A 12937-nucleotide genomic window follows, 5' to 3' on the forward strand; every position below is an offset into this window, starting at 1 on the left:
TAGCTGGCCTAATTTTATGAATTGCTGAGCAACCAAGAAATCGGTGAAGTCAATTAGAGCAATGAGAACTTGCCATGTATTTAAAGGGGGTGGGGGAAATCAGGTCGCATACCAAGGCCCCCACATTTATGCCTTATCAGTATTTCCCTCTAAGTTCTCGGCCTGAGCCACAGCAGGTGTCAAATTTAATGATTTTTTTTTAAAAAAAACCCCTGAAAATATAGCAAGTAAAAATCAGACATTTTAAAACAGAGTTATAGATATAGATAATATTACAGGAAACTGCAAGCAAGCCCAGATAGGAAGATACATATGGGCAACAATTTATACCACTCAGGGTGAGGGGTTTGATTGTTTGGACAGTGGGGGGTGAAGGATGTTAAGTTACTCAAAAACTACAGAGTGAAAGTCTGTTGGCACAGAGTGAGACCCTCTTTGTGTAAGAGACAGAGAGGGAAAGGGAGGAGTGTCATAAGTGAAAAACAGGATGAGAACTGGTTGTTTTCGCCTGTTTCAATCTATTTGAATGTTTTACTTGCTTTCACATAGATATTTGGTAAAACTGGAAATACTGATTTTTGCTGCTGTAGTTTTGCTATTTTACCTTATGATAGACTTGTTTAGTTGTTTACTGGATCTGTTTACATGAATTTGTCGTTTTTGTATATTGTTTTCCCTCTACATATTTATATGGCTTTGTTTTCCACTCCTGGATTGAAAACATTCTGTGAAAATGGACTAAAAATACTATTAAATAAATAAATAATATCTAACAATCCTAGCAAAACATGTGTAGCATACATTTGCTGGCTTTAGGTAAGTCAGAAAATTCCAACAAAAAGAGAAATGGGAAAATAAATTGCCGATGTTTGCTTATTTGTCCAATGTCAAGCATGGGAATCAGTTCAGAGAATATGACAGGTATTATACTACTTTCATTAGTCCACAACGAGGGACGTTTGCCAGTTACATGTAGTATTGTGATACATCCTGAAACTGTCCAAGGCACCACAGGAGTCACAATAGCACAATGTAAGTATTAGAGCTATACACCTGACACTCTCTCACTGTGTACATGTGTGTGTGTGTGTGTGTGTGTGTGAGAGAGAGAGAGAGGGGGGGGGGGGCTCTTTTGTATACCATTTCAAAGAGGCATCTTGATGGCCTCTGTAAAAATAGATGCTGGATTTGATCGTCTTTTGGCCTGACCCAAAAGGTTCTTATGTTCTTAAAGCTTTTCACTCACCACCCACAGTAGAAAACTTAGATCCCCAAAATAAACACAGTTAAATACACCCTCCCAGTAACCTAACCAATCTTCCTCCCTTCGTTGTAGTGAAAGAACCTCCCTAAGTAACAACCTGTAATGTTTTCCTTCCATAACACTCAGTTCAATGTTCAGTCTTGCTGGGTTCAGTCCTGGCCTAGATTATTCCAGTGCCAGTTAGCTTGTACGTAAAAGGTAAAAAAGGTAAAGGACCCCTGCTCACTTCTTTCTACTGAGTTTCCCCTATTTCCAGTTTCTGTCATTTGAAATAGCTCCATCAATGTGTTTGCACCACACTGACCTCCCACCGCCACACTTCTCCCCATCTCCCTCCCCATAGGCAACAATGACCCCACTGCAGGGAAAACAGCATAGGGGCTCTGCCCCACCAGGTGAGCTGCATCCCAGTATAAGTCAACTTCCTACAATCCTGCATGAGTTTTGTTTTTGCCATGGGGCACCCTTGTTTCAATCACAGAATTGTAGAGCTGGAAGGAACAACAAGAGTTGCCTAACACAACCCCCTGCAATCCAGGACTCCATGTTTCCTGTTTTTCATTCACTTACGGAGTATTTTCCCACCTCATGGGTAGATGAACATGGTACATTTCCCCAACTTCCTATGAAGCAGGTAGCACCCTCTTCCATTTAAAACACATAAATGTACGTGAAATAGAAAGCCCAGATATGTCAGCATGCTGTGCATGGTACTAAGCTAAAATCCATCGAGCCCTTTGCTCTCTGTGCAGTGTGTTGTTAATGCATTTTAAGAGATTTACAGAGCTACAGCATTTCAGTTACACTGATATAATGACAGATAATAAAACAACGTTGTTCACTTATTAAATCGGGACAGGTTATTTGTGCCAGATGAGCAATATAGAAATTTGCTTCAGCTATAGGGCTCAGAACTGCAAAGGAAAGCAAGTTTGGATATAATTAAATTATACACTACAAAAAAGATTTATACTAAGCATTAACCAAAACCTGTATTCTCTTCCACTTCATGAAACTGAGAAATGACAAAACTAAGAGAGTCTAAAAATTAAATAATAATTATGGCATGTTTTCCTAAATTGCACTCTGTTTTTTTGTGTCTTAAAAAAATGTTTTCAATTGCATTTGCATACACATCAAGAGAGACAGGAAATTGGAAGGCAATCAAGTTTTCTGCAGTTGAAAGATTCAAAATGAAATGGTTAGCACCAACTTAAAGTTTATTGCTAGAAGAGAGATATCGGATATAAAGCAAAACATCCTTTTCAGACACACTTGTGTTTGATCAGCAATGAAACTCTTAATTCTTCCCTTCTCTTCATGTTTCTCCATAAATGTTATAGGATTATTTTTTTCAGGGGTTGGGGAAAGAGAAAGATGTCCATCGCTGGATATTATGGAAACGTGATGTCCATTTCACATTTTAGACAAAGATCTCAGATATGCCAAGCATGCACATAAAAATATGTGATTGCAACAAACACACAGTTCTTAAGAAATGTGAGGTACTGCACATTTTTCCTTTATCGGTCATATATATATGACCTGCAGTCCCTTCATGGCTCACTCTCTGGCCTTGGGACTCTATCTGGTCCAAAACCTTCCCCCAAAATGTTTCACCCAAAATGTTTTCACTTAGCTCGAATGTGCCCTGGAACTCTGACAATGTCCCTGGCTTATCTGGAGGTGTGGGGTGGGGTGTGTGTGTGTGTGTGTGTGTGTGAGAGAGAGAGAGAGAGAGAGAGAGAGAGAGAGAATGTAGAAACTAGCTCACCTGTTCCAAGCCTACTCCAGCTGAGGAATCACACACCTCCTCCCAAACCTAGTGAGCCCCACCTGGCCAGATAGGGAGCTGGGCTGAGGGCCCTTGCCTGCTTCAGCCTCCTGGAGTGCCCTGCTTGCTACTCCCTATACCTCAGAGCCTGCCATGTTGATGAAGACAGGGGCCTCTCTGGCTCTGGTGAGGGGTCCTGCTGCTCTGGATCCTGTACACAAACTCCCCTCCCCTTGTCATCCTCCATCACCCTGTACTTCCTACACCAACCTTTACTTCCCCATCCCCAGCTGGCCCTGGTGTGTCCCAGTCCCAGCTACACCCCTCACCAAGATCCTCTTCCTCCTCCCTGTTGTCCTGCCAGTTCATGACAGTGTGAAAGGGAATGTGGCTCTTGGGCTGTGAAAAAGCTTTCCCACACCTGATCTATATATACTGATGGACATCATTCTGATCTATATATACTGATGGACATCATCTTCAGATCCTGAAGCTGAGGCTCCAATACTTTGGCCACCTCATGAGAAGAGAAGACTCCCTGGGAAAGACCCTGGTGTTGAGAAAGATTGAGGGCACAAGGAGAATGGGAAGACAGAGGACGAGATGGCTGGACAGTGTTCCTGAAGCTACCAGCATGTGTTTGACCAAACTGTGGGAGGCAGTGGAAGACAGGAGTGCCTGGCGTGCTCTGGTCCATGGGGTAACGAAGAGTCGGACACAACTAAACGACTAAACAACAACAACATTCACAAGACCACTGTGCCCTAGTTCCACATTAATCTTCAAGTCACATAATCATAGAATCACAGAATTGTAGAGTTGGAAGGGACCATGAGGAGCATCTGGTCCGACCCCCTACAGTGCAGGAATCGCTCACCAAATATGGGGCTAAGACCTAACATTTCAGAATTTTCCTTAATAGAATGAGACAAGAGAGCTGTGAGAAATAAGGAAGTTGTTAATACTGTAGGATTTTTGCTTGTAGAGTTTCTTAGACACAGCATAACATTGTGCATTTGGGTCAGGAGACTGGGTGTCTTCTTCAGGTGGAAGCCTATCACACCATTTATAATTGGACAAGTTCTGTTCTCCTCTGCAAGATCAGGAAGAAGTACAGTGGTACCTTGGTTTATGAACATAATCAAAACGTGCCTACTAGTCAAAAAACAGTTTGGTGACCACAGTGTAGACAATCCTGAGCTAGATGGATCTGTGGTCTGAATCAGTATAAGGCAGCTTCCTGTGCTCTCATTAATGGGCTGTATCCGACCAAGTCCTTCCCAGCGCAGATGCACTGGAATTAATAAATCCAATTTAGCCATGTTCATTAACTTCAGTGGGTCTACTCTGCGTAGGACTAGCAAGGGATACAACCTAGAGAATCAAAAATTTATTATACCAATTACAATGATGACCTTGAGTTAATGTAGCTTCCTTGTCTCTCTCTTTTATTGGGGGGGGGAGGGGGGTTCTAATCTCAAAGAAAGAAAAACCTGTTTCCTGAGGTCACTCTGTTGCCAAGGCTCTTTGACAAATTCCTCTCCCTCCCCCACCCCCGCCTTCACAGACAGATAACTTTGCATCTGTTGAAATTATATCTAAGTGCACTCAGGCCTATCTGCTAAATTCCCAAGGGGGCATAGATTGGTGAAATTCATCCCAGAATTAGACCACATCTTTCTTACAAGCAGCTTCTCCCTTTGCCCTGCCTTCTTTCCTTCCTTCCTTCCTCCCTCCCCACACCCCACCACTCCCAGTTCCTTTCATAGCTCCTTCTGCCTTGCATCAAATCATTGAGGCACTTATTGGCTACAATCAATACAATGAAAGAGGCATTAATTTTCTTCCCTTGGAGGTTTTGCTGGGAATAGGTACTCTTAGACCATTCTCAAACATTCATGCAAGTGGGCTACCATAAGACGGGCCAGCAACTTATGCCTCTGCTGGGCGGGCAAGAGGATTTACGACAAGCTCCATACCACATGTCTAAAAAGTCCTGGTCTTCAGCCAAGTCTGCATAAATGGATTGAAACGGGAAGCATTAAACATATTGCCTAATGCACACAAATGCAAAGAGCAAAACGAGGGTGGGCACGGCTGATTCCCAACAATTAATCTCAGGTCTACCCATATGTTCAAATGCCCCATGAGCCTTGCAAGGCAGAGTAAAATTACAGAGCGGGAAGTAACCCCAAAACCAGCAAGACTTCCAACGAGTGCATTCCATTTACAATGGCAATTTGCCTCTCACATCAGGCACCCTTCACTGATGTGCTTTATTTTATTTTCCTTTATAGAAAACCAGAGAGTTATCTATTTTGCAATAATAACAGAAAAGGCTGCAGCCCTTATCACTTGCAGCTATAAAAGCTTCTCATGGAGACCAGTTTGGTCTCCAAATGAGCTGGAACTTGAAGGCCTCCTCAACTGATCTGAAATGATGGCACGGCTTAAGAGAGCTGTTGTTAGAAACTCTGTATATATGATAGTCAGAGGAGTACTTTGTTGTATATGGAGACTGCTCTTCCTTGTATAATCTGTGTTTCTCCAAACACCAGCCAATCACAGGAGCCTCATTTGAGAGGCATTTTGTTGGACTCAGAAATTTTGCTGGTAACGTTTGAATATGGTCCCACCTAGACTTAGGGTGATGCGAGTGGTGTGGTCGCACCGGGTGCACAAACAAGAAAGGTACGTTCTCAAAGCCCAATAAGTGTTTGCTTGGCTTTGGGAAGGAGGCGTGAGGGCTTGGGCAGGGTCCTCTTTCTCCTTCCCAAAGGCTGGTAAGTGCTTGCCAGGTTTGAAAAGGAGGCAGGAGGGCTTTAGGACTCTGCTAGAGTTGAGAGTTGGGTTATGTGAGCTAGAAGGCAGTAGTAAGGCTACAGGCTGGGCAGCTGGGAGACAGTGCTGTGCCTGATTTCTATTGGAATCTAGAGCTGTGGCAATAGGGGAAGCAAGACCCTCATGGGGTTTTAATGCTGTGAACTCCTCCATCGTAAGTTCAGGTTGTCTATAAACCATATTTCATGAAGACACCACAGTTTTCACAGCCGCTCATTCCAACCTTACCTTGGGTAAGCATCTAGAACCCCTGGAATCTTGCACTACTCAGATATTGGAGTGGTGTGCAATATTATTATGAGATTTTGGAACAATTGAGAACTTTGGTCTAACTTCAGAACACGAAGGTGCATGTAGTACCACATCCTGTTTTCACAGGGACCAACCAGATGCCCACGAGAAGCCCTCCAGTAACACATGGGTGCAATAGCATTTTCCCCAACTGTGATCCGCAGCCACTGGTGTTCAGAGGTCTTCCGTGGAGGCAGAACAGTCATTGTGGTCCAGCCATTGATAGCCTTATCCTCTGTGAAAATGCCTTTACAAAAGAATCAGGCAAGTTGGTGGCTAGCACTACCTCATGTGGAGAAAACTTGAGCTAATTATGAATTCTGATGGGGGTGGTTGCTCATCACTAATTACATTAATGGTGTGGGGAATAATATCCCTGTACAGCCCAGACACATGTCAATCATTTAGTGAGTACTTGGCCAGAGACCCCAGCTCTGCGCAGAATTCAGAAACACCAAACACAATTTCTGCAACATTAATAAGTTATATTCGAACAATACAAAAGCACCCAGAGTACAGAGTTTATTATTATATTTAATAAAAAAAATAACAATACATGGTTTTGACCTTATGCCCCCGAGACCAATAATTAAGCATCAACAGAAATTAAGCAATTAATATGAAAAATGTTTTCACCCAGCAAATGCTTTTATTATATTTTAATTTACCAGAAATATTTTCCACACTCTCCCAGGGGAGAAAGTACAATTTAAAATTGCTTACATCTTTCTTAAAAGCTGAAGCAAGCTCTTGCTTTTCATCTTCTATAATCTTATTTAAAAAGTTGGGGGGGAAAGTGCTGACTTAGTGTAGCAAACAGATAATTATTTCACTCTGCTCTTTCCAGAGGGTTCTTTCTCCCCCACCCCTCCTCAATTCCTTCTTTTTTCCAGTATGTCTAATTGCTTCGACTCTCTTCATATTTTATTGCTCAATTCAGTGGTGATTTACCCCGATAAATAAAGAAGCAATATCGGACACACCTGTCTAATAACTATAATTAGGTTACCACTGATTCATATAGTGTGCTATTTGCAGGTTGGTAAGTGAAATAACACAACCAAATACCTTCAACTGCAAGGAATAATTAGTCTTGCTTTATAGACTTGCTTTGCTCACACCCAGCTTATTGTGTCCTATATTTCTTTTGTTAAAACAGGTGGTCTTTGGGAATCTTTTACCACTTGTGCCTTTCCCCCCATTGTATGTATGCCTCTGTGTCTGTAACGTGAAGGGAAGGGAGGGGAGCTCAGGTCAACTTTATTGCCAGAGCTGGCAAAATGCCTGGTGTTTCCACCCATAAGAACCAGGAACGGGACTGAGACAACACCATGAAACAACCCCCCAGCTAATGTGGGTCTCTGTAGGAGACAGGGACAAGGTGGAGGCGGTCATGAACTGCTTTATTGGGAGGGGTGGGGGCTGAGAGGGGGTGGACTGCAAACTTCAAAGGCCCAGTGTCTGGTCAGAACCTCCCTTTCCTTCCCCTCTACAGTGGTACCTCGGATTAGATATGCTTTAGTTTACAAACTCTGCTAACCCAGAAATATTACCTCGGGTGAAGAACTTTGCTTCAGGATGAGAACAGAAATTATGCAGCGGCAGCGCTGCAGAGGCAGGAGGCCTCATTAGCTATAGTGGTGCTTCAGGTTAAGAACAGTTTCAGGTTAAGAATGGACCTCCAGAACGAATTAAGTTCTTAACCCGAGGTACCACTGTACTCTCTTTCCCCTCCCTATTTCTCCACCTGATTCTTTGTGCAAAATTCAAAACTAACTGGGAAGTGTTTGAAAGGTTCAGTGGTACCTCGCGTTACAGACGCTTCAGGTTACAGACTTCACTAACCCAGAAATAGTACCTTGGGTTAAGAAATTTGCTTCAGAATGAGAACAGAAATCGTGTGGTGGCGGTGCAAAGGCAGCGGGAGACCCCATTAGCTAAAGTGGTACTTCAGGTTAAGAACAGTTTCAGGTTCAGAAAGGACCTCCAGAATGAATTAAGTTCTTAACCCGAGGTACCCTGCACCATGTTATCCCTTCCACATGCAAGACAGGTGCTCTACTGCTGGGCCATGACCTGCCCCTAGCTTTTCCTGCTCCTCTATAAAGCTCCTCTCGCCCTGTCAGTTGGCATTTGTTGTTCATCTTATGTTATTGAAAGGGTTTTTAAACCACCCACAACTCAAAAAATATTGCAGTGGTGTGAAAGAAGAAGAAATAAAAACAAAATGCTAAGTTAAAACAATAAAAATGCATTAACCGCCTGTCTGTAAAAACCAACAGGAACAATATCCAACAAAGCTACCCTGAAAAATGGGCAGGTGAGAGCTTGATCCTTCTACCCTATACATCACCATGATAGGCATTTAGTTATGAATAAATAGGATGATTTAAGAGACACAGAATATCATGTTGTCATCAACATAGAAGAATCACCAGTCTCCCTGTTAAAGCTTTATAATGGAAAATTCATTATAATCGTCTTTTTAATACCAAATCTTTAATGTTATACAGGTTTTCCCCCCAAAAGCCAATTATCTAGTACCCGAGAAATATTTTCTCTCCGTTTTTTTTCCATTCCCCTTTCCATCTGCATACAAAATATACTAATAATTCCCCCCTTCAAAATAATTCATATATTTATAGCAATTCTTGAAGCAATCAGGAAAAGCAGGGCTGGTTACAGCTGCAGAGTGAAATTATTATCAAAAATATTAGCCTTATTAAAACAGATGAAAAGCAATATGAAAATATAATTAGCATGATGGGGGGAATAGAATTATCTGCACACTGCATTGGAAGGGGGAGGATGACGACAAAAGAATCATTATCAAAATTATACGATGGCTGAAATGAACACATTTACTAGGGAGTAATCCCTAATGAGCATTATTGGACACATGACTAGTCAGAAGTAAGCCCCACTATGGGATTTCTCTACAGGGTTCCTCTTTCCCCTGATCCTCTTTCTTCTGATCCATCCCAGAACAATCCAGCAAGCCTATCTGCCATGTGGGATAGCCAGTGTGGTGTTATGGTAAGAGAGTCAGATGAGGAGTGGAAGAGACCAACATTCAGATCTCCATTCAAGCGCATTCCAGTCAGCATCTCAACTGTTCCCATTACCTTATTTGTATGATTCTGCTGACACATTAGGCTGCACTACTAACCCTTGATCCATGCTGCTGGAAGTGGTGGTGTCTGCATTTAGTGGATGTCTTCGCTGCTGGTCTCAACTGATGGAATGTGGCTCCACTGCCATAGAACCCCATGTTGAAGTTCTACAAAATGCGTTGGAGTATATTGGGCAGAATGCAGCAGGGATGGCCATATATCTTCTGCATCCTGATCTGGCCCATCCCTCAAACCAGGGCTCAGTCTATGCTCCTCAGCTTTGCTAGCCTGGATCTAACATGAACCCCCCCCAAAAAAAAAGTAAAACACCCTCCTCTTCCCTGGCTTGTGCAAGTGACTAGGTTTGAGGCTTGTCAGAGGATCTGCTGTTCCATGCTACACTACTGCTCCCTCAACAGAGTTTGGATTGGTCCACCCTTGCATTGTTGCATTTTTTTTGGGGGGGGGGATACCCTTTATTTATTTATTTATTTATTTATTTGGGTATTTATATACTGTCCTCTCATAAAATATCAGGGTAGATTACAACAATATAAAAATGCACAACACCATTCAAACAATTTAAAACGATCATTAAAATGCCTGGCTACTCAATAACATTCTAAACAACTGTTTTACGCCTGTTGACATAAAAACAAAACATACACACAAACACCCCTTCATAAGATGCCTGGAAGTCAAAAGCAAGTATGCTTGCCCCATCTCTGCTGGAAGAGTGTTCCACATTGTGGTACTTGCAACACCAAATACTCAACTTCTGGTTGAGACCATATATTGAAGACTGGTTTTAAAATCTGACCTATCAGTGCCTCTATCCCTCCATCCATTGAAGAGTTTAGATCAGTAAATGACTCTTTAAGTCCTTATTGAGACATCAGCTTTATAATACAATTTGGGGGCAGTTAACAGATGCAATTTCCTTCCCAAAACTGTCTTGTTAAACAAGTTGAAAAGCTTCTAAGTAGATTAAATGGGATTTAATTAATATAATGCTATCTAATTCACTACTCTTATAAGTAGAAATCATTCTGTGTTTCAGTTCTCTGTATTAAGAAATTGCCCTTCCAGTATAAACAAATGTGTAAATAAATACACCTAGATAAGGGTCCCATTTGGTGAACTGAATAAAGTATACAGCCATGTCTGCAGAAGAATCAAGTCAAAGCTTTCTGAAGCATTGGGGGATGGGCTGCAGCTCAGTGGTATTGAATACACTTAGTATGTTGAAACTCCCAGGTTCAGTCCCCAATGGCATCGCCAACCAGGGTTGGGAGAAAAACCAGTTCAAAATCCTGTAGAGTCACTGTCTGTCGGAGCAGACATTACTGAGTTATATGCACCACATAAGACAGCTTCTGATGTTATTACAAATATAATCTAAGTTAGGACCATGGAAAAAACACCATAGGTATATGGAGGCTTACCTGTGTTGTCCACCAGGCAGCTTAGAGATTTATAGTTTTAGAAAGAAATTTTGCTAATAAGTAGGTACACAAGTAGGGACGTGGGTGGCGCTGTGGGTTAAACCACAAGAGCCTAGGACTTGACGATCAATCCCCACAACGGGGTGAGCTCCCATTGCTCGGTTCCTGCTCCTGCCAACCTAGCAGTTCAAAAGCACGTCAAAGTGCAAGTAGATAAATAGGTACCACTCCGGTGGGAAGGTAAACGGTGTTTCTGTGCACTGCTCTGGTTTGCAAGAAGCGGCCTAGTCATGCTGGCCACATGACCCGGAAGCTGTACGCCGGCTCCCTCGGCCAATAAAGCGAGATGAGCACCGCAACCCCAGAGTCGGTCATGACTGGATCTAATGGTCAGGGGTCCCTTTACCTTTAAGTACACAAGTGGGTTAGTTAGTATTCCTTCAGAATACTGGGTGGTATTCAACTAAATTTTATTCAGAGTAGACACAATGAAATTAATGAAGATAACAAAGTTAAGCCCATTGATTTCAATAGGTCTACCACCTCTTGGCATTAACTCTGGTGGGTGAATTAAAGAGTTAGTGATTCTTCTAAGAGAAAGACTCTCCTCCCTGAAAGAGAGGGGAGTGGTTGTGGGCGGGAGCCTGAACACCGCTCCTAGCAGGGGGCGTTGCTCCCTGCCTCCAGCTCACCTGGCTGGCACTCACACACCCCCGGTGACCATCCAACCAGGTGCCATGGGGGGCGTGTCCAGCAGCCTTTATGCTGCAGTGCCAGCCTTTCCCCGGCCTCATTTCTCTTTGTCGTCCTGTGCGAGTCACCCACCCTCCACTCCCTTTGAGTTAGGGCTTAGGTCATTGGCCTTGCTATGGACCTTAGGTTGGTTGCCCCAGTTGCCCGGGGGGCCTGGTAGTAGTTTTTCCATTTGGCATTAGGCTTTTTGGTTTTTTCGCCTACCTCGTAGCAATCATCACAACTTTTTGGTGGTATTGGTGGGTAGGTTAGGCATTGGAATAATGTGTTGTGGTGTGTCGAAGTGCTAGGTGTGGCCATCGCCTATGCCTTCAATCTCTAGGGGTATTCCGCTAAAGGAATCTGGCGGTCGTGTATTCCGTCCGAAGCCTGCTTGGCGGGAGGCCATGGCACGACCCTCGGTGACATCAGGGGTGAGCCTATAGTTGGATTAGCATCAACAGGTGATGAACCCCTGGTGAATAAACCCACTTGTTTCGCGATCCAAGGCCTAAGCCAATACCTTTTCATTGCTGTAATCAATAAAGTTGTGGCCTTTTCTAGCCCATTAACCTTATATCGCGTGTCCCTGTGTCTTCATTTTACTTCGCGGGGGTCGGGTCCTCGAACCACAACTCACTTAGCCACATCCATCTGTTCCAGTCATTAGTGTACTTAAACATTGGAATTTATGTGCAAGCTGTAAAAGTCTAGTTGAAACAATACTAACTACTTATTGCCTAATGTGGGAAATGGGATACCCTACTCTCTTGGGCTTAAGTATGTTCAGAACGCTTGAGTGTGGGGGGTTGCATTAAACCAATTAAACCATTAAACTATTTGCCAAGGCAAGCGGATGGTCTCTGTTAGTGTTTTCAAAAAAGGAAGGGGGGATTCCTGTGACAAACCATAGCTAGGACATCTGCTATGCCTTCAGACCATCAAAACCGGGCATAGTTGCTGAATGTGCATGCAAAATAGGCCAGGATGGGAAGGAAGCACATTACTTACACGTTGGGGAAGGGAATTTCCATCTGCATTATAGCTCATCTACCTGCCTCACCCCTTGTAAGGAAGAAGGTAAATGAACCCACAGTTAGGGTTAGGGAAGTAACTGATTCAGTCCACATTGGAAGACAAATTACCAGAGAGGGAGCTCCAGTTACTGTAGCTCCATTGGGGTATAGGGGTCTCCTAACAACTCTCAGCACCCTTTAGAAAATGCAGTTCCCAGGATCCTTTGGAGGAAGTCACGGCTGTTATAATGGCATAATAGTGTTTTCAATGTTTTGGGTTGATGTGACCTGTGCTGCAATCCTTCCCTAGCTCTGCAGATTGTTCAGTGACAACCTGAGTCTGCTGCTAGCCATTTAAATTTGGCCACAGGTCAAAGTTATGATGCAGAGGAAGAAAAAAATTAAAAAGAATAAAACATCTCTCTCTACTCATGGCATCATATAAATATTTGGGGACAGAT

At 43.0% G+C, this 12937-nt stretch overlaps 1 protein-coding gene across 30 annotated transcripts in view; it reads right to left on the bottom strand.

Annotated features, from left to right (window-relative positions):
* RBFOX1 (RNA binding fox-1 homolog 1) overlaps positions 1-12937 on the bottom strand; it is a 1459852-nt gene that overhangs the window by 509024 nt on the left and 937891 nt on the right. The gene's annotated exons all lie outside the window — the stretch shown is intronic.

Source organism: Podarcis gaigeae (assembly GCF_964106915.1).
Source record: "Podarcis gaigeae genome assembly, chromosome: 14".
Taxonomy (NCBI): domain Eukaryota; kingdom Metazoa; phylum Chordata; class Lepidosauria; order Squamata; family Lacertidae; genus Podarcis; species Podarcis gaigeae.